The sequence below is a fragment of the Mus musculus genome, chromosome 1 (genome assembly GCF_000001635.26).
Source record: "Mus musculus strain C57BL/6J chromosome 1, GRCm38.p6 C57BL/6J".
Taxonomy (NCBI): domain Eukaryota; kingdom Metazoa; phylum Chordata; class Mammalia; order Rodentia; family Muridae; genus Mus; species Mus musculus.
The window spans coordinates 94654973-94679156 of NC_000067.6; positions in this window are offsets into that span (position 1 = coordinate 94654973).

Genomic DNA, 24184 nt, shown 5'->3' on the forward strand with positions numbered 1-24184 from the left:
TGTGAGTTGTAGTCCTAGAGGTTTAAAAGTTTAAGATGGATCTGTAGAAACTAATTACTGAAGAGAGTGCCTCACAAGTTACTCTATGGAGGAGACTGGATTCAAATTTATGGTAATCATTTGCCTGGAGCCATTTTCCCTGCTTCTGTGAAAACCTGACTACCAGGCAGAGTCAAGTTTTGTCTGATGGCAGATTTACTGGCTTGGTGACACATGGAATAATAAGAGGGGATACACTTGAAGCTCAAGGCAAAGGGCTGAATGTCCCTTTAATCTTGGAGGAAGGAACAGGGAGGAATATGGAGTCCTCTGAATGGGTACATACATGAGCATTGTGTCTGCTAGCTTGTGACTGTTCCTCACTATACTGTAAAGTATAAAAAGCCTATGAGAATTAAACTCCAGGCTGCCACAGTATTCACTGGACAGCCCTCCCCATTTCTAACCTTTGCATCTGAGTCTTCTCTTCTGTCTTTCCTATAATCATCCGCACTGCCTCCTCACTCCTCAGAGGACTGTTCCTGTTTGACCTTGCACTGGAGAGACCAGTGCAATCATGCTGACTCTTCCTTCTGGATGCTGGGATACGAGTGCACCAACAAACACACTGTAGGGCATTTTCTCTGCTTTCTTGTCATAGCAAACATAGGAGCATGCTGACAAGTACGTCTTGTTAAGCTTTTCTTTGTCATTGTTATTGTTATATAATGTTTATTCTTTTTAATATTTATTGTATGTTTTGTAAACTTCATATATTAGTATTGCACTTACATCATTTCATCATACTCTTCCCATCTTCCAAGTCCTCTCATGTCCTGCCCACTCATTCTCAAGTTTATTTCCTCTTCAAAGTTATTATTGTTACACATATCTAACCTGCTGAGTCCATTTACTGTTGTTTATATGTATATATGTTTAGAGATGAGCACTTTAGGTTGGATAACCTATCCTGGGGCTTGTCCCTCCAAAATAGTGATTCCTCTTCTCTCAGAAGCCATTAATTGCCTGTAATTATTCATCTAGGGGTAGGCTACCTGCTTTGGGATGTCAGTTAATGTTGTTATTTTCCAAGTCTTATTTACATGATCAGGTTGGTAAGATTTCATAGGTGTGTTGGACCTAGAAGATAGTATCTTATAGCAGATGTCCTCATCCTCTGGCTCATAACAATGCTTTCAGTAGAAAAGACCATTAAACAAATCTACAACTGCTCAAAATACAGAAAAAAGTGACCAGGGGGTGCCTATCCCTAATCAGTATATCTACAACACAACCCCCACACCCAAGGCTCAGGGAGCACAGAAAAGAGGGATTGAACTGCTGTAAGAAGCTGAGGACCAACGTCTTTACTCAGTGACAGTGTCTTTGATGATATTTCATTAGATAATAACTAAGTTAACTGAAACCAATGAAATGTCAATTATTTGCTTTGAGGAAATGTATCTGTATAATCAACGTTGACAAATCTATTGATAGTAAAGTATTTCTCTCACTTTTTATAACTTTTCTCTATCATGATATGTATTCTTTATATTTTGAGAGATCTCTGTTTGCCTCTTTCTGTATCTCTCTGTACCTCTGTCTATCTCTGTCTCTATCTCTAATCAGGTTTGAAAACAGGGATGTAGTTCAGTGGTAGACAGCTTAGTTAGTATGTACAAAGCTCTCAGTATGATTCTGATACTGGAACAAATTAGACAACTAATAAAACAGCAAAAAAAAAAAAAATCAAGCTTTTCTGGGACATGGCAGCTCATGCCTGTAGGAGGAAGAAAAGAGTCAAAGGCAGTGTCTGTTATAGTCTTGGACTTTATAAAACTGACTCAAAAACACAAACATAAGTCACAGCCAAAATTATATCATCTTGCTAGGGACTATTTTGCACAAAACAGTAAGGATTAGGAAGTCAAATATCATATATAACTATCTGTATTTATATAATTCTATTGATTAATGACTGACTCAATAATACATTATCTATAGGTTCAATCTTTCCTTTTGAAAGATTAATAGGTAATTGTCATAAAGAGAATAGATAAAATCAATTTTATGAGAATAATTAAAATGAAGGAAAAGATTAATTTCTATCTCCTGTTGAAGTCAGCTTAGTCTTGGTTTTAAAAAAAAAAGATGCATTTTAAAAAGGCAAATTCAGGAAACAACTCCCTTTAGTTAGAAACATCAAAATCCTCAACAAAAGCACTTGCATATTCAATCTTAAAATATATAGGAATGATGCATCTTACAAGATAAGTTTTATCCCATGAAAGAATAATGGTTTTCACACTTAAAACAACCAACAGAGTATATCAGCTTAATAGAAAATTATCTCAGGAGACCTAGAAAACTCATTTGTCAAAGTTAAACTATCATTCATTAAAAAGAAAATACTCAGCAAAGGGAAAGAAAAAAGGGAAGCCTTTAATCTGATAAAGAATGTCTCCTGAAAACTAACAAATGATAACTTACCTATGCAAAGCAAGACCAGACTTTAATAAAAAGATAATATCAGATATCACTATTTTTTTAATATTTTCCACTGAAACTGATATTATTTTTAGAAAGGCAATGAAAATGTCAAAATTACTATAAGAGCAACCAGAAACTCTTCTTGTACATGAAATTGTGCTTCTAGAAGGTGCTTGAAAAGTAATATTGAAATATATATATATATATATATATATATATATATATATATATATATTCTGTCTGAAGTTTCCATGAAAATGCTAAGAGCATACAGACATTCAATTAAAGATCTAAATAATTTAGACCACCCCACCTAAGGATCCATCCCATCTGATACCAAACCTGCACACTTTTGTTGATGCCAAGAAGCACTTGCTGACAGGGGGCCTGGTATGGCTGTTCCCTGAGAGGTTCTACCAGCACCTGACCAATACAGATGCAGATACTTACAGCCAACCATCAGACTGAGCCCAGGGACCCCAATGGAAGAGCTAGGAAAGGACTGAAGGAGCTGAAGGGGATTGCAACACCATAGGAAGAACAATATCAACTAACATGACCACCCAGAGCTCCCAGAGACAACTAACCAAAGAGTACACATAGAGAGATCCATGGCTCCAGCCACATATGTAGCAGAAGATGGCTTTATCTGCCATGAATGGGAGGGGAGGCCCTTAGTCCTGAGGAGGTTTGATGCCCCAACATAGGGGAATGCTAGAGTGATGAAGTGGGATTGGGTGGGTGGGTGGAGGAGCACCCTCATAGAAGCAAAAGGGAGGGGGAAGAGGGAGTAAAGGTTGGGTGGGTTGTGGAGTGATAACCAGGAACAAGGATATTGTTTGTTTGCATAACCCTCTGAAAATATATTGAAAACCAAATCAGTAATGCAATGATATCTGGAGTCAGGGCAGTAGTAAGGAGGAGCTGAGGGTGAGACTCTTATGGTCAGATCAACTCCTATATAAAAGAGGAAGAGACATTTCAGGAGAAAGCCAGAGCATACTTCCCCTAAAATCTATAAATATATAGAGATAGTTCAGAGTCTAGTTATAGACATTACCAAAGGCAGGGAACCTTGTCAAGTCTGTGAAAATATTTATGAAGGGCTGGTGGCAATATACATTGTAAAATCTATTTGTTGAAACAGTGTTTGACTATTTCTTCTAACATCAATTATATTTTCACCTTAGGAATGAAAGCTTCATTGTTAGGTAATCCCCTTAAATATAAAATCATTAATGTACAAAACAAATTGCCTAAGAATATTAACAGAAGTTTTTTTTTTTTTTAATAGAATGCCAATATGGAAACAAAGAAAATCCATTGAAACAAAAATAGATGAGCAGAGTATGTTACATTCGGGGAATAAATGATTATTTAGAGAGAGAAAACGGCTGTTAACTCGGTCAAGATACATAGCTGAATATCAAAAGCAATCGTGTTAATCAAATAGATACATACTATTTAAAGTAAAGAAAAACAAAAACAATAGAATGTCTACCTCTGGCAAGCCAGGGTATGATTAGAGAAAATCAGGAGTGCATGCTCCAGGAAAACTGGACTGCTTAGACGTTAAGTTTAGATGTCTGATTTAAGGGCATTTGCAATCTTCAAAACACCCCCAAATTATTTTCTTTTGTTTGCAGGCAAATGGATGGAACTAGAAAAGATCATATTGAGCAAGCTAGCCCAAGAGAGATAAATGCTGAATGATGTCCTCTTTCATCTGAAACTCCTTGCTCCAAATCTTCATTTGTGAGTACATAGTAAATGCACAAACCAGGAAATGTAAAAGGGAATCAGTATGAAGATATCATTCACTCATGAGTTCAATTATTTAACAAATATCAAGAACAACTGTGTGCCTATTCTATGTGTCAACATCAGACTGAGATATAGCTGCACGATCAATAAAATAAATGAGTTAGTGGGTATGTAAGATGCAGACATGTGTGGAACTTACATTCCTACAGTCACAGCAGTCAGGAGAGTTGGTAGTGAGAAGTACATTTGTCAATTTTCAGTGTTCTGTACATTTTCTTATGTTCAGACTTCAATTCTGATGTATCTGACCAGTATTTTCATCATATGTAAAAGTAAAATTACTGAGAGAGATTGAAAAGAAAAACAGAAGCAAACCTGAAACTCCTAAGCTAGTATATTTTGACCTTGAGTTAAAACATCTACTCTTTAAGTGAGTTTAATGCAGAAGAATATTGTTTGTATTTTTTTAAAAGTAAGGCATTAGAATAAGAAACACTCCTAAGAATTTTTAAATGCCTATTACACTGCTTGAGAATATTACTTTAGAGCTGACATGATTTTTGTCAAGGAGTATTGATGTTAGTATGGACTTGATTGATCCCTGCATGTCATACAATGGTTTAAATACAAGCCACTTACTGGGGAGCATTCTCCGGAACTACTGTGATACAGTGGCAGTGGGAATGGTGAAAACAATACCGAGTGAGAGGCTGTTGTTCAATTTTTCTTTGAAATCTTGGACTGAATGTATAGAAGCATTTCGAAATTGCTCCACCACCGAGAAATGGCTTACTTACATTCAGGACCTACACAGTTTCAGAGCTGTCTGGGGTATACCTTTAATTTGTCTGGCCAGTTTCATGGACAGGAATGCTTCTAAGTGTCTCTGTGTGGCACTTGTGGGTAGGTGAGGAGATATGAGCAGGACCCCAATAGCCGGATTTGCAGGATATAATGTATCTGTTTTCTCATTGCTGTGGGAAACAGAGATACATACTCTTTAATGCTAAACCGATTCGATGTTTTTCTCCTCTTAGGAGAAAAAAAATACAATAACAAATCACTCTCTTGGTGTTGTGCCCCTTACAGAATGGATTTTGAGACATCCTGTTAATAATGTGTAGGTGATAAGAAGCCCTGATTAATGGAGAGGACTTTATTAAAATATTGCAAATCAAATCCAGAGCAAAAGCATGTGCCACACAAGTGGGTCCCTGTGGCAGCAGCTCTGTATTGCAACCCTGTTACTCTTTCCAGCTCGGGAATCAGTTGGAGCAATATTAACAAGTATGTGTAAATAAGCTGGCTTTCATTTTTCAGGCTTGTACAGGTTTAGTGCTGCAGCAGAAATACAGGAAGATTTGGACCTTGCTATGAAAAAACAAAAAATCCCTTTTGTATATGCAGGGCACCTACCAGGTCTCTTGATTCCCGTCAAATCAAAACATTTCAAAATTCTCTATATGCTTTCATCCTCTGTTGTTAGTCAAAGAAAGGAAATCCACCCTGTCTGTCTTTTTCTCCTGGGATATGAAAGTAGTGAAGTTTGGCAAGAAAAGCTGTTCAGCATGCATTTGTGAATCATTGTAGAAACTTTAAGTTACAATATTTTAAAACTTGGCTCGCTGCTTTAGTATTTACAAAAATGAAATGTGGTCTGGGGTTTTGGTGAACAAAGCCATAGGAACGCCTTCTGCCTTTGTCTCAGAGTCATTTCTGGGGGGAAAATGATCATCTGTGGTTCCTTAGCAATCTGCAGAAAGATCTGATTTTTGATTAAACAAGGGAGAGTTCTTTCTTAGAGATTTAAACTATCATAAGTTCCCACTATGCCACATGACTTTCTTCTCTTTATCTGAATTATTCAAACATTTCATATCAGCTTTCTCCTCCATATGATTCCACAGTTGTGGACTCTGTAGTTCAGCGTGTGACTGCAATGGAATCACACGGTTCTTATGCACAGGTTTATTTGTCACCATCCTATTCACTGACTGTTGAACACATCGAGCCTTGAAGAAAACAATCGCTCTTAGGCAGCTGAATTGATAATATATCGCAGTAATTCATTTCCCAACCATTATTGTCACGTAAATGATGCAAATACAGAACACAGATGAATATAATGAAATTTGTTTTCAGAAAGCACATTTGCCCTAAACTGCTGCTATGACCACAGCTTTCAGTAAACACACATAGTTTTTAATATATCTTAATTTAGTTGAAAGATTGAGGGTCTGTAAATGGTTCTTCTCTGCTAACATACTTTACAGTAGATTGTTCTGGCCTTATGTTTTTGGTTTTTTTTTTCTTTCATCTATTTGCATTTTCTCTTTGTGTTTCAATTTCTTCATAAGACTTTTATCAAACATATTCTTTTTATGTATCCATTATAGAAAACATAAAAATTCCTGCAGGGTAAGATGATAAAGAATGAAATTAATAGGTATTGTATACTATCTACTATCTATAGTGATTAATATTTAGAAGATTTTGATAATATTATTTTTGTAACCCTTACAATAAAGATTTAATCTTTACACACCAAATTAGTGAATTTATAGCCTATTCTTCTCTTTTTTTTGTATCCAAGCCTAAGCATGTTCCAAATCTAGCTAATGACTTGTGTGTCACAAGAAGGAAGAATAGATAAAAAGAGTGACTAGTTTTTTAGGCTAGATATGCTTCAATACCTTCCATAGTTATTATCCTGGTACTGTGGGATTTTACATAGCGTTGAATAAACTAACCATGGAGGCAGTCTCAGACTCTGGGACTATTGATTTATAGGTGCATATTGTTCATCATTTTCTACTGAACCTCTTCAGTATTAAAAGAAAAATGTCATGCCTATGGCCAACAAAGCCTTCAATCTGTCTCATACTTTGAATCTAGAGCTAACTAAGACCAAGATAGTACTGAGGTACAATCTAAGCCCACACTGCTATGGACTAAGAAGACTCAAGAGTTACCCTAAATTTAACAAGCCATAGGTGATGTTGGAAATAAGTACAATAGAATAGTGTTATGTGGCTCCATCTGGACTAGGGATATCTTAGAGTCTTTGTCTTACAGCTGCCTGTCTAGTAATGGGTACTATTGGTGTCTTCCCTGTGTTTTCTCATGTTTCAATTAAAAGTTCTGAGCTGAGTTAACTCCCATGATCTACCATTAGCAAATACACTCTTGTTCCATGTGGTGCTTACCCAAATTGGCTACTGTTAAGGAGGGATCTTCCCTGATCATAAGGGCTGTCCCTAATCTGAGTCGTATCTGATTGTCTCCACCACAAAGATTTGAAGGTTTCCAGGGGCTTACCAAGGCTTGTGCCATGGCTGGCAGTGATGCAACTAAATTATGTACCACCACCACCAGGATGAATGTCATGTTTCCATTCCTAAACTGGTTAACCATTCTCTGAGAGCACTAATCTGGGGATAGCTCTTTTGTCTAAAGTTGATAGGTAATCGGAACAGTACCTTGGTCACTAAAGGCTGACAGTAATATTCATTGCCCTTAAATCTACAAGTTGGAGGGGGCTTCATAGTCTCTGGGAAATCAGATGGGTAGACCAGATTCTCACAAAGATCATTAAAGATGCAGACAAATCTTAAGCTTCTTCACAGGCATGCGTGAGCTCTGGCCTAAATAGTGGAACCTGTTTTGAATTTCTTATGAAGTATTTTCAATATTATAGTGCCATGTTTAAAACTTTATTTTAAAAGAGGTCGCTATTGACTTGGATATACTATAGTCCATCATTATCTGTTGAACCTCTTTAGCTCAAAAAAATATGAATGTATTTCTTCAGATAAAACCTACCTGTTTTGAATGTAAATGTAACAATTATCTTATGATCATATTAACCAGAAAATTAAGTAAGTGTATGGACAGAACTTTTGTTTGCTATTATAACAAATTCTCAAATGCCTAATACAGTGTGACCTTAAATTTGAGGTCCTAAAACAATTTTATCCTAAAACAAAAGGATATACCTTTTTCTCAGCACCTCACGGGACCTTCTCCAAAATTGACCATATAATTGGTCATAAAACAGGCATCAACAGATAAAAAAATATTGAAATTGTCCCATACATCCTATCAGACCACCATGGACTAAGGCTGATCTTCAATAACAAAAAAAAATAATGGAAAGCCAACTTTCACAAGGAAACTGAATAACACTCTTCTCAATGATACCTTGGTCAAGGATGGAATAAAGAAAGAAATTAAAGACTTTTTAGAGTTTAATGAAAATGAAGACACAACATACCCAAACCTATGGAACACAATGAAAGCATTTCTAAGAGGGAAACTCATAGCTCTGAGTGCCTCCAAGAAAAAATGGGAGAGAGCACACACTAGCAGCTTGACAACACATCTAAAAGCTCTAGAAAAAAAGGAAGCAAATTCACCCAAGAGGAGTAGACACCAGGAAATAATCAAACTCAGGGGTGAAATCAACCAAGTGGAAACAAGAAGAACTATTCAAAGAATTAACCAAACGAGGAGTTGGTTCTTTGAGAAAATCAACAAGATAGATAAACCCTTAGCTAGACTCACTAGAGGACACAGGGACAAAATCCTAATTAACAAAATCAGAAATGAAAAGGGAGACATAGCAACAGATCCTGAAAAAATTCAAAACACCATCAGATCCTTCTACAAACGGCTATACTCAACAAAACTGGAAAACCTGGACGAAATGGACAAATTTCTGGACAGATACCAGGTACCAAAGTTAAATCAGGATCAAGTTAACGATCTAAACAGTCCCATATCCCCTAAAGAAATAGAAGCAGTTATTAATAGTCTCCCAGGCAAAAAAAGCCCAGGACTAGACGGGTTTAGCGCAGAGTTCTATCAGACCTTCAAAGAAGATCTAATTCCAGTTCTGCACAAATTATTTCACAAAATAGAGGTAGAAGGTACTCTACCCAACTCATTTTATGAAGCCACAATTACTCTGATATCTAAACCACAGAAAGATTCAACAAAGATAGAGAACTTCAGACCAATTTCTCTTATGAATATCGATGCAAAAATACTCAATAAAATTCTCGCTAACCGAATCCAAGAACACATTAAAGCAATCATCCATCCTGACCAAGTAGGTTTTATGCCAGGGATGCAGGGATGGTTTAATATATGAAAATCCATCAATGTAATCCATTATATAAACAAACTCAAAGACAAAAACCACATGATCATCTCGTTAGATGCAGAAAAAGCATTTGACAAGATCCAACACCCATTCATGATAAAATCTTGGAAAGATCAGGAATTCAAGGCCCATACCTAAACATGATAAAAGCAATCTACAGCAAACCAGTAGCCAACACCAAAGTAAATGGTGAGAAGCTGGAAGCAATCCCACTAAAATTCAGAAAGATCCAACAAAGATAGAGAACTTCAGACCAATTTCTCTTATGAATATCGATGCAAAAATACTCAATAAAATTCTCGCTAACCAAATCCAAGAACACATTAAAGTAAAAGGGACAAGGCTGCCTGCACACTTTCTCCCTACCTGTTCAACATAGTACTTGAAGTCCTAGCCAGAGCAATTCAACAAGAAAAGGAGGTCAAGGGGGTACAAATTGGAAAGGAAGAAGTCAAAATATCACTTTTTGCAGTTGATATGATAGTATATATAAGTGACCCTAAAAATTCCATCAGAGAATGCCTAAACCTAATAAAAAGCTTCAGTGAAGTAACAGGATATAAAATTAACTCAAACAAGTCAATGGCCTTTCTCTACACCAAGAATAAACAGGCTGAGAAAGAAATTAGGGAAACAACACCCTTCTCAATAGTCACAAATAATATAAAATATCTTGGTGTGACTCTAACTAAGGAAGTGAAAGATCTGTATGATAAAAACTTCAAGTCTCTGAAGAAAGAAGTTAAAGAAGATCTCAGAAGATGGAAAGATCTCCCATGCTCATGGATTGGCAGGATCAACATTGTAAAAATGGCTATCTTGCCAAAGGCAATCTACAGATTCAATGCAATCCCCATCAAAATTCCAACTCAATTCTTCAAAGAAATAGAAAGAGCAATCTGCAAATTCATCTGGAATAACAAAAAACCTAGGATAGCAAAAACTCTTCTCAAGGATAAAAGAACCTCTGGTGGAATCACCATGCCTGACCTAAAGCTTTACTACAGAGCAATTGTGATAAAAACGGCTTGGTACTGGTATAAGGACAGACAAGTAGACCAATGGAATATAATTGAAGACCCAGAAATGAACCCACACACCTATGGTCACTTGATCTTTGACAAGGGAGCTAAAACCATCCAGTGGAAGAAAGACAGCATTTTCAACAAATGGTGCTGGCACAACTGGTTGTTATCATGTAGAAGAATTCTAATTGATCTATACCTATCTCCTTGTACTAAGGTCCAACCTAAGTAGATCAAGGAACTTCACATAAAACCAGAGACACTGAAACTTATAGAGGAGAAAGTGGGGAAAAGCCTGGAAGATATGGGCACAGGGGAAAAATTCCTGAATAGAACAGCAATGGCTTGTGCTGTAAGATTGAGAATTGACAAATGGGACCTCATGAAACTCCAAAGCTTCTGCAAGGCAAAAGTCACCATCAGTAAGACAAAAAGGCCACCAACAGATTGGGAAAGGATCTTTACCTATCCTAAATCAGATAGGGGACTAATATCCAATATATATAAAGAACTCAATAAGGTGGACTTCAGAAAATCAAATAACCCCATTAAAAATGGGGCTCAGAACTGAACAAAGAATTCTCACCTGAGGAATACCGAATGGCAGAGAAGCACCTGAAAAAATGTTCAACATCCTTAATCATCAGGGAAATGCAAATCAAAACAACACTGAGATTCCACCTCACACCAGTCAGAATGGCTAAGATCAAAAATTCAGGTGACAGCAGATGCTGGGAAGGATGTGGAGAAAGAGGAACACTCCTCCATTGTTGATGGGATTGCAGGATTGTACAACTACTCTGGAAATCAGTCTGGCGGTTCCTCAGAAAATTGGACATAATACTACCAGAAGATCCACAATACCTCTCCTGGGCATATATCCAGAAGATGTCCCAACCGGTAAGAAGGACACATGCTCCACTATGTTCATAGCAGCCTTATTTATAATAGCCAGAAGCTGGAAAGAACCCAGATGCCCCTCAACAGAGGAATGGATACAGAAAATGTGGTACATTTACACAATGGAGTACTACTCAGCTATTAAAAAGAATGAATTTATGAAATTCCTAGCCAAATGGATGGACCTGGAGGGCATCATCCTGAGTAAGGTAACACATTCACAAAGGAACTCACACAATATGTACTCACTAATAAGTGGATATTAGCCCAAAACCTAGGATACCCAAGATATAAGATACAATTTTTAAACACATGAAACTCAAGAAGAATGAAGACTGAAGTGTGGACACTATGCCCCTCCTTATAATTTGAAACAAAACACCCATGGAAGGAGTTACAGAGACAAAGTTTGGAGCTGAGACAAAGGATGGACCATGTAGAGACTGCCATATCCAGGGATCCACCCCATAATCAGCTTCCAAACGCTGACACCATTGCTTATACCAGCAAGATTTTATTGAAAGGACCCAGATGTAGCTGTCTCTTGTGAGACTATGCCAGGGCCTAACAAACACAGAAGTGGATGCTCACAGTCAGCTATTGGATGGATCACAGGGCTCCCAATGGAGGAGCTAGAGAAAGTAGCCAAGGAGCTAACGGGATCTGTAACCCTATAGGTGGAACAACATTATGAACTAACCAGTACCCTGGAGCTCTTGACTCTAGCTGCATATGTATCAAAAGATGGCCTAGTTGGCCATCACTGGAAAGAGTGGCCCATTAGACACGCAAACTGTATATGCCCCAGTACAGGGGAATGCCAGGGCCCAAAAATTGGGAATGGGTGGGTAGGGAAGTGGGGGGGAGGGTATGGGGGACTTTTGGGATAGCATTGGAAATGTAATTGAGGAAAATATGTAATAAAAATATTTTTAAAAAATTGCCATAAATAGAAAACCACCACAAGCTTCGTAACCACATTAACTACCTTACAGGTACTCATTAACTTTGCCACAGATATTCAGATATAGAATATTAGAGCAGTACATTATTTCCCATATGCAGAAAGCTTGTTCTCAATATTTCATTGGTCTCCAACTGTGAGTGAATAAGATTGGTCTAAGAAAACCTACAGAGAAATGTATTCAAAGCCAGGTCATTTGTCAATACAACCACATACGTTTAAGTTTGCACATAAAATTAAAACACATTATAGGTGCTTTGGTCAAATATTATTAGGCTTTCACCAAGCTAATAACCTTTGATCAAATGTTTGATGCTTGTGTAAGAGCTTGGATCCAGTCTCTATAAGAAGAATGGCCTCGGGAAACGATAGACTGTGAGGGGTGCTTCAGTCTCTATAAGAAGAGTGGCCTTGGAAGACGATAGACTGTGAGGGTGCTTCAGTCTCTATAAGAAGAGTGGCCTTGGAAGATGTTAGAGTGTGAGGGGTGTTTCAGTCTCTATAAGAAGAGTGGCCTTGGAAGACGATAGACTGTGAGGGGTGCTTCAGTCTCTATAAGAAGAGTGGCCTTGGAAGAAGATAGACTGTGAGGGGTGCTTCAGTCTCTATAAGAACAGTGGCTTTGGAAGATGATAGACTGTGAGGGTGCTTCAGTCTCTATAAGAAGAGTGGCCTTGGAAGACAATAGACTTAGAGGGGTGCTTCAGTCTCTATAAGAAGTGTGGCCTTGGAAGACTATATAGACTGTGAGGGTGCTTCAGTCTCTATAAGAAGAGTGGCCTTGGAAGACGATAGACTGTGAGGGGTGCTTTAGTCTCTATAAGAAGAGTGGCCTTGGAAGACGATAGACCGTGAGGGTGCTTCCTTGGGTTCCTGATGAGCCTGGCTTCCCTCCTTGAGTGTTGAGAAATGAAAGTATATTGCATTTTAGGGAGAAAAATCCTTTAAAAGATTATGAGTTTTTTAATTTGACCTAAGTAAACAAAAGAAATAATTTTCTTGGCAACCAAACCATTACGGTTGCCATACTGGCTTATTGGTATTTCATTCTTCATATCTTCATAAGAATGAAAGAACTATCTTAAATATCAGCTAACCCATACTCATTGCAAAATTATTTACAATAGTCAAGTGGTGGAAACAATCTATATATCTACAGATATTGTGACTGATAGATGATGATATTGTTCTGTCTTTCATTTTCTGAAAAATCCCCCCTATTGGTTTCTAATAGCTACACTGCTTTACAATATTTCTAACAATGTTCGAATAATTTTTTTTCATACATTTTAAACTATGTGCCATCTTTAGTTTGCTGACCATAGTCTTTCTAACAGGGACGTGGAATTATTTTTTGGTCATGTTTTCTATCTCATACATAATTTCTTTCTTAGCTTCCCTAACTCAATTTTATGTTCAGCCCTGCTCAAAGACACTTGGGGCTACTTTCCTCAGAACATGTTCCAGTATGGATACAGTGATGTTTGCTTTTTGCTCTTTGAAAATTCTCTAGTTTAGCTCCTGTGGTAGGAAAAAAAATAGTTGTAACTGCAAAGATCTCTTCTATACAACAAATACTAGAGTAAATCTTTGGAAACCAGTACTTAGAAGAAACTGTTTTTGATCAATGTGTGAAAAGTCTTGAATATATTATAGATTAACTGAGAATGAATTTATAGAGAAGATAGCAACTAGAATGTATATTTGAGAACAATAAGATGAATTCCCTATTAGATATTAATGTCACATTTTTTAAACTATTGGATATTATTCAGACATTAATAAGATTGAAACTGACACTGAAGGGTTAGCTCCGTGGTAAGAGCACATGTTGGTTATTGTTCTATTCTGTTTTGTTTTTGAGCACCTATGGTGGTTTGAATAAGCTTGGCCCATGGGAAGTGGCACTATTGGGAGGTGTGTTTGTTGGAGGAAGTACATCACTGTGGGGGTGGGCTTTGAGGTATTATGCTCAAACTTTGGCCAGTGGGGAAGAGATCCTCCTCCTGACTTCCTGTGGAAAGCACAGTAGTCTACTCTTGGCTGCCTTTGGATCCAGATGTAGTATTCTCAGATTCTTTTTCAGCACCCTGTCTGCCTAGATGCTGCTGTGCTTCCTGCCACGATGCACTGAACCTTTGAAACTGTAAGCCAGCCCTAAATAAATGTGCTTTATAAGAGTTGCCTTGGTCATGGTGTCTCTTTACAACAATGCCAACTTGAGATAACACCTAACCAAATATAGTACCTGAAATCTGATTCCCAATAACCATGTCTGACAGCTTACAACTGCCTGTAACTAGCTAGAGGAATCCCATTCCTATAGCTTCTGCAGGGATCTGCATTCAAGTGTGTATGCTCTTCCCACATATACACAACTCAAATTGAAAATAAATAAAAAAGAATGAAATGTCATTTGCAGGAAAATAGATTTGGAGATCCTATGTTAAGTGAAATAAGTCAGACTCAAAGGGATGATTATCTCATATTTATTTTTTTCCTGAATGAAGAAATACTATTAGGGATAAGAAGACCAGTGAAAGGTATGGGAAAAGTTAAGTAAGTGTGGTTAAAATGAGCAGATTCAATGAAGTACTATCTATGTGTGTGTAGATAGATAGATAGATAGATAGATAGATAGATAGATAGATAGATAGATAGATAGATAGAGATGTAGATGTGGATGTAACACAAAATCCAGTGTTTCATAGAGTGAAGATACAATGAAAGGATGGGGTAGTTTAAAAAAGCTATGGAGTTTTGAGTGTTTTCAGATAATGGTTCTTAGAAGAATACTTATATAAGTTATTATATGTGCAATCTCAACATTCTTTATTTATTATGTGTTTCTTGGCAGGTTCTCACTAAGGAGCTCAAGGTAGCCTAGAAGTCAGTCATTGTGTCTCAACACCCAATGTTCTGTGATTACCTTTATGTGTGCCACCATATCCAGCATAAAATTCCCTTTTACCAGATGAGATCATTAGGACTTTGTGTAGGCTGAACCATTTTTGTCCTTTAGTAAATCTTTATCTCATTTTAGTCTCTCCTTGACAAGTATGGTCAGTCAGAGTGCTGACAGCACATGGGATCTAAATACCAGGGCCGGGAATGAGGAGGTGTAGAGTATAGTAAGGCCTTGAATTCAATCCCCAGTCTCTCTCTCTCTCTCTCTCTCTCTCTCTCTCTCTCTCTCTCTCTCCCTCTCTCTCTCTCTCTCTTTCTCTCTCTCTCTTGCTTTCTTTCATTCTCCTCTTCTCATTAAAATGTGGAGAATGTCATGGCCAAGTATAGAGAAGTTAATAGCAAGGGTTTTTACCAACCCAACCACCTGAGCATAAACTTATCAGAGCCTCTGTAGGATACTGAAAGACTGGTATAGAAGCATCAAGGAATATGAGAGAGAGAAAAAGAGAGAGAGAGAGAGAGAGAGAGAGAGAGAGAGAGAGAGAGAGAGAGAGAGAGAAAGAGAACTGTCCCAGAAAAGAGCAATAAAAATATTCTATTAAAAAAATAAATCAAACCAGGTATGGGATACTTTCAGACAGTAGAAAAACAGAATGACAAGTTTGAATCAAAGGATGAGAGTCAGAATGTTGTTAGTTTTATAATTAAGGAATTTGGTTTAGGCATTGGTATTTTCTGCCTTCAATAGTGGTTAGAACCTTTATGTGAATAAAAAAGCATTCTGAGTATGTGACTCAGGCAAATTACAGTCCACAAATATACGGAAACTTGCAGTACTACAATATTAGAAAGGTAAAGTCAACCTTCCTTCCTTCCTTCCTTCCTTCCTTCCTTCCTTCCTTCCTCCCTCCCTCCCTTCCTCCCCCCTCTTTCTGTCCTCCCTTCCTCCTCTCCTCTTCATCCCCCTCTTTCTTCCCTTCCTTCTGCTCCTCCCTCTCCTTGCCCCCTCTTCCTCCACTTCTCTCCCCCCCCCGCCTCTTCCTCCTTGTTTGAGACAAAATCTCATTATGTATCCCTCTGTGGTCTCAAACTTATGATTCTTCTGTTTCATCATCCTCAGTATACCAGATTACTTTCAGATTCTTGATCATACATTGTTTTTTGGAAAATCATATTACTTTGACTTGACACCTGGAGTATAGAAATAGATATAGTTATAAGATTGAAATATTGGGTCATGAAAGACGAGTATAAAGTCATAAAATACTGCAATAACTCCGTACACATACCATTCTGTAATTCTTTGTCTAGGTGATGCAGCAGTGGAAGTAAGAGTCCTTTATTCCCCTGCTTTTTCACATGAGTTAAAAAAAAAAGTAAGAGAAAGTAATTACTTTAAGCAAGGCTACTTTAGTCCAACCACATTCTGTACTAGAAAAGCAAACATTAATGCAGGTAGACACATCTAAGCTGTTAAAGGTGCTTAGGTATGCCACACTCTTAATTTAACACTATGTTGTAAGTAAATAGTAGCTGATCCTCTCAGTAGAGACGTTTTGAACATTTTTGCAATGTGAGCTGATATAAACATGCAGCTATTTATGAACAGCTGCCTCATTATAAAAGTGCTGACTTATCCGGTACCATATTGATGCTGATTAGAGGGTAGACACCATCTCGCTGCATTCAGGAGTCTGGGAGGTTTGTCCTTAGGAATATTTTTACATCCCAAGGAAGCTTAATGAGGGATTCAGCTGTTAATACAGCCTCTGCACCAGACTTTCTAATTTTCCCCCTCAAGACTATCGATGTCATAGGAATAAAATTTGAATCTGTTTTCTAGAATGAATATCACAGAAAGAAAAGTTGCTAATTACACAAATCCAGTTTTTGAAAAGTTTTTTTTTTCAAAATATCATCTCCTCTCTTCTAAATTTGAATTCAGAAGATGTACCCACCTAACCCTCAAGGGACTTAGGGCCCCAGGGAGTAGAGAGGTCTGGTGGGGTGTGGGGGTGTGGGGACATACTCTTGGAGACAGGAGAGGAGGCGTGGGATGTGAAACAGTCAGATGGAGGACCAGGAGAGGAATAAAGTCTGTACTTTAAAATATAATTAAAGAATAAATTAGAAGAAAAAGAAAATTTCTGTTCCAGGCAGTGTGTGTGTGTATATATATATATATATATATATATATATATATATACATACATATACATGTATGTATATATATATATACATACATATATATGTATATATACATGTATATATAATATGTGTTAAAATTTCAGTATGTCTTCTCAATAGAACATAGAAGGAAAATTATGCTTTTTATAAAGATTAATAATAGTTGTTAAGTGTCCAATTATAGAGAGATAAGTACAAGATATAGAATTAGTCTTAGCAAGTATAGTATATTTTTACCTGGAAGATGAATGACCTTACAGAGAAAGCAGCACAAAGTTGCAAAGCACGTGGAAATTGAGCCAAATAGACAAGAAACTGTTATCATTTCCAGAACTGCATGTGTGCAGACATCCCATCCCCATAAAAGTAGTATAAGCATGAACAACTGAAAATAATTCAATAGCTTTGGATATAGAATTTAGAGGGATAGAAAGTTTGGAGCTGAGGCTGAAGATACACAACCTTAGCTATTTATTAAGGTGATTTGTGCTTACATAATGAGGCTGGGTTTCATCCTATAATAACAGCACGCTATTATTGGGCTTCAACAGAGTGCTGATGATTTTATATTTCTATTGTGGCAAAATCACTTTAAGGGCAGATCTGAGGTGAGTAAGAGAAAGAATGCTTGAATTGAGGAAGCAAAGTTTGATTATTGTGGTTGAATATGTTTGCATGCAAGCAGCAAGAAAAATATAATTTAAAACAGAAAGTAATTTCAGAGGCAACAAGATAGAGGAAACTATTAGCATGGATAAAATTGCAACAACAAATATTTAGCATATTGTTAAAGAAAAATAGTGCTAGAGGCATAATTGCTAAGCATATTCATATGTGGATTTGTATATTAAAAAACAGCAAAAATTAAAATGCCAGAATGAGAGACCATAAAGAGTGAAGTAGACATATCACCCTTCCGAAGTGTTTGTCAGGTTTTCCTTTTGCACGGTACCAACTCATTTGATCTCGTGTTATTTGTATCCTAGTTTGTGTACACTCGAGCAGTTTGCTAATTTTCCATTTTATGTTTTCCTGAACTTTTTTCTGCTGATATATTTCTTCATTATCATTGAAAGAGTTCTGACATGAAAAGTGCAATAGTCAGTGATGGGTGTGGGATTTATAACTGGCAAGTCATAAAACCTCCTAATAAAAGTTTAATCTTTGAATCATATGATATATGATAAAAGTTTTATGTAACTTTCCCTAACTGAATAGTAAATCCTAATTTTCCAGAATGTATGATAGTTAAGAGCCCTCATATAATCAAACACTGACTTCTCCTGCCTTTTGTTTTGAGGATATGAAATAAGAACCATTAAATATTGTTTGAGAAACACAACTTAATTTTGTGTGCATATTTAACTATTAAAGTCATGCAGAAGGAACTAGATGTGGTGACATGTACCTCCTGTAATCCCAATCTGCAAGAAGAGGGAGCAGGACCTCATAAATGCAAGAGGTACATGGCCATCCCGGGCAACAGCAACCTCAAGGCAAACCTAGACTCTATAGTGAGACCATTTTTTTAAAAGCTCAGTTGAGAAAATGGTTGCCTAGCATGCACAAGGTCCTCGGTGTAAATTATAGCATCCACACACAACTACTAAAGACTAAACATTTGAGAACTCTTTTAATGATATAAAATAAATTTTGCACTTTATCATTATTTCAATTTTATTACCATTTGAAAAAAGAATAGCTATCATCTCTTGACCCAGTTCCTGCAGATCCTTCTTTAGGATCTTTCCTCGTGACTTGCCCTATCTCTGTCCCTCCATGCACCTTCTGCAACCTACTATATCTAGTCTGGGTCCCACATCTTGTGACCCAACCTAGTCCAACCATCATTGACTGTAATACAATCAATCTCTGGGCTTTTCCCAGAACCCACAGTGACTGTTACCCAACCTAGAGAACCTTACCACATGATATACAACTTCTGCATTTAGCCAGATTGCCCCCCCCCCAGATTAGACCAAGATGTACATCATATACACAGTCCAGTCCCCTCCATTCATCTGACTTTATTTGGACAGAAGCCATTAGCAACATCTAGGACCAAAATCCCCACATACCTTCTCTTCTATCCAACTTACTCTGTCTATATCAAACACTAAAAAATGTCCATAAGCTCAGGTCTCATTGAAAATTACAAATAGTATAAAAGATTAAATAAGTATCTTTATCCAAAACCTACTAGTGTTGTAGAACTACTTGCCAATGAAAATTACTTAGATGAGGCCATGACACAGAATTACAAAAAACAATCATAAACTCCATAAAAGAAGTCAAGGAGTTTAAAGAAACAGCTCAGAGAAATTAAAAGAACTAGAGAAAAATAATGCTTGAATGATATCCCCAAAGAACACACAAACATCAGGTCACATTAATGATGAAAACAATCCAGGACTTGAAAACAAAAATTCAGTAGAAAATACAGGAATGAATTTCAACTACTAGAAACCCAGGACTACCAGTAAAATAATATACACAGCAAAAATGTCTCCATGGTTGAAAAAGAAAGAAAAGCTTTCATGATGTAAACCATCTCTTAAAATTATACCTAACAAAGCAGACATAAAACATGAAACAGAATATTCTGTCTGAAGAATTGAATGAGCATAACCAAAAACTGTGTAAAGAAACACAAATCCATAATTTATAAAATACATAAAACACAATCATCATCACCAGAAACAACAATATAGTAAGCACAGATAACACTTAGTTCAATAATAACTCACGATATTGATACCTTCAATTATCCAACTGAGAGGCACAGCTGAAACGAGCAGATCAAAATCCATCTATCTGTTGTCTACAAGCACACATCTTAAATCTAAAGATAGGCACCACTTTCTAATAAAAGATGGACAAAAGTATTGCAATTAAACGGGACCAAAAAGTCAGATAGGATAGCTGTACTACAGTTTGATAAGATGGATTTCAAACTAAAACTAATCAGACGAGATTAAGAGGACTGCTTCCTTCTAATCAAGGGAACAGTTAACCAGTAATACATTACAATACTAAACATCTTTCATCAAATTCTGATGCATACAAATTTCTTCAAAAACATACTACTGGATTTAAAGAAATAGGTTGACATCAACTGATTGATGAAGGTGATTTCAGTACCCCACACTCACCAATATGTAGGTCATTAAGGCAGAAAAGTCAAACAACAGCAACAAATAACCCAAAAGCCAGAACAAACAAAAGCAAAATGTAGAAGTATAAAATTAAATAACATAATATATTAAATAGATTTAATAGATATCCACAAAATCGTCCATCCAAATACCAAAGAATACACATTCTACTCAGAATTGTATGGAATCATCTCTGAATCAGAAACAATATCACAGAACTCAAACCAAATCTTCACAATGCCAAAAATTCGAAATATGAGCATGTATTATCTCTGACCACAATGCAGTAAGACTTAAAACTGGCAGCAAACAAAACTAATATGCTATTTTTAATGAGAATGGCCCCAAAGGCTCACATGTTTGATTGCTTGGGTCACAACTGATGGAACTGTTCAAAAGGATTACAGTGTATGGTTATTTTGGAAGAAATATATCACTGAGAGCAGGTAAGATTTCAAACTCCTGTGGCACTCCCAGCTAGCTCTCTCTGCCTCATGCTCTCTTTGCCTCAAAAGGTAAACTTTTAGCTACTTCTCCAGGTCTATTGCCTACTTGCCTGGTTCCATACTTCCTGACATGGTACTCTATATACTAACCTCTGAACCTGTGAACCTAAAATTAAGTGTTTTATGCTGTAGGATGTCTTGATCGTGAATATTTATTATAGCAATTAAAATATGTTTATTTTTGAATAATGTAGAATAATACATTTGGACTTTGTGCTTGTTAACTGTGGGCTTTTCCACCTGGCCTCTGTCCCTGAAATAATGACTCTGAGACTTCTTATATATAATGCCTATGCCATATGCTTCCACTTGTTCTAGCTAGCTCATAACTCAATCATCCCACTTATTTCTAGCTCTTATTTATAGCTCTGCCATGTTGTTAGTTACCTCTCTTCAGGTTCATGATCTGTTTTCATCAGCTTTGGGGCAAACCTTTGTGCTTGCCTATTTTTCAGGTTCCCATCTCTATTTCTGAATGTCTTACCTTCTAATCCTGCCTCAGCTCATTGGCCATTGTCTTCTTATTGACAGGTGATGCTTCTACACTACAGAAGAGCTTCTCTCTACAGGGGTGGTTTGAGTGGGATGAATTCTTAATCATCAGTTAGTGGAACTATTTAGGAAGAATTAGGAGATGTGCACCGGTTGGAGCAAATGTCGCGTTGTTGAAATATGTGTGTCACTGGAGGCATATTGTATATTATAAGATCAAAATATTATATTATATAGGTAAGATACTTAAGAAAAAGCTAAATAATTGAAGATAGCTTGAGGAATCCCCTGAAGCTGACCAGATTAACTGGGCTCCTTTTTCCCAAGAGTGAGGTATAAACATGGCTGAGGGTAACTCGCAGATAAACCAAGTTGCAAAGAAAACCCTTAGAGGAGCCAAGCTGTGAAGAATGCTATGAGACCAGACCAGCTGTCTAAAAAAGCAGGAAACAGCTGATCTACCTAGGAGAGACTTAGACTTACTCAGGTACCTGGAACAGACAAGACACCTCCAGCATTTTGACCTTCTGGAAGCTTTTATGCATGCTTCAGGTTCTGAGCCAATAGTTGATGGTGAGACTTTACAATATAGAACAAAACCAAAACAAATTAAAAAACACCAAAAAGACCTACTCTTCTATGCACCACTAAAGAAATAATCAACCTAAAGAGAGGAAGGCTACAAAAGTGGAGAGAATCTTTGCCAGCTATCTGACATAAGATTGGCTTCTGGAATATCTAAAGAATTAAAAAATACAAAGAGTCTACAAAACAAAGAATTCATTAAAAATGTGGGCCAGGGACCTGAACCGTATAGAAGGAGGAGGAGGAGCAGGAGGAGGAGGAGGAGGAAGTGGAGAACATAGAGAGGTAGAAAATGGAGGAGGAAAGGAGAAGAAAAGAAGAAAAGAAGAAAAGAAGAAGAAGAAGAAGAAGAAGAAGAAGAAGAAGAAGAAGAAGAAGAAGAAGAAGAAGAAGAAGAAGAGGAGGAGGAGGAGGAGGAGGAGGAGGAGGAGGAGGAGGAGGAGGAGGAGGAGGAGGAGGAGGAGGAGGAAGAGGAGGAGGAAGCAAAAAAATGTTTCAGAAACTGTTCATCATCCCTAGGAATTAGAGAAATGGAAATTAACACAACTGAAATTTATTCTCATCCCAATCAGAATGTTAACAACAACAACAACAACAACAACAACAACATGAACAATCAAAATAAAACAAAAACAAATTCTGGAATTGTAGAGAAAATATAACCCTCATTCACAGTTGGTGGGATTGCAAACTGGTTTGGAGACTACAGAAATCACTGTGGTCATACTATATTGTTGATTTTTCGTGTAGTATTGCCAGTTGTACTTTGTGTTTTAATCATAATTTTGTATATTTCTATAGTCTATCTCTGATTCTCATATTCTTCAGTCAAACATATTGGATCCTGTATTTTCTCTAGGTTTGGCTTCTTGGATATAAATTTCTTTAGGGTATTTATACCATGGAAGGTTTTTCACTCTCCTTCAGTTATAGTAGATAGTTTTTCTGGGTATATTAGTGTAAGCTGCCCATCAAAGCCTATTAGGATGTAGAAGGCGTTGTGCCATTGATAAATCTACTGTTGTTATGATGGGTTTTCCTTTATATATGGCTTCCATGCTTTCCCTTGGAGCATTCCATATTCCGTTTCTTTCCTCTGTATATTTAGCCTTTGGACTATGATAAGCCATGGGATTTTCTTTTTGAGTCTTTTTTACTTGGTGTTTTGTGTGTTTCTTCTATCTATATGAGTGTGTAGATTTGGAGATTTTTATATTTTATAATCTTGTTGAAGATCTGTGCTATTGACTTGGGAATCTTCTATTCAATTCATGCCTATAATTCAAAGGTTTGTTTGTGTGTTTATTTTCATGGTGTCACATATTTATTGAATGTTCTTTTTCCTGTAAAAATTATATTTCTTGCTTATTTAATAGTTTATATTCTCTAGTTCATCTTTGAATACTGATATTGTATCTTTTGCTTGATTCATTTTACTTGTAACACTTATTTTTGAGTTTTCTAATTAATGTATTGTTTTTCAATGTTGTGTTCTTTTTTAGCTTGAGGTCTCTTCAGTGTTTGTAGTGTATTGAATTCTGCTCTCAAATCTCAGCTGTCTTCATCATTCATATCAGCCTTATGCTTGTGGTTTCTTGGCATCATTGAAGTCCTCATGGTCTTTCTTCTTGGTGTCACTGAACTTTTCTCTGTGTCTTCTTTTAACTCCTTGAAATGTCCGATGGACTTGATAGTTGTTCTTTGTTATTCTCTGCTGCTCATCTAGTTCATTCTCACTGGCAAACATTTTTGCATATTGTATATTATGGATACAAAGACAGTTCTTGATTTTTCATAATCCTGTAGATTATGTATATGTAGATCCTGTATACAACTTATAGTAATGGATACTTTGAGTAACCTTTGAAGCCCAAATTGCTTTGTTGTAATTAAATTACAACATTAAACAGAAAATTCTAATATTGGCACCAAAGACATATGCTGATCAGTTATAACATTCTATTTAATTTTTATAAATTGTTAAAATTACTTAAAATTTATTTTAAGCTGTTACATGAAAATATAAAAAGTATTCATGTTCTTGAGGTATCTTATAATATTTTAAC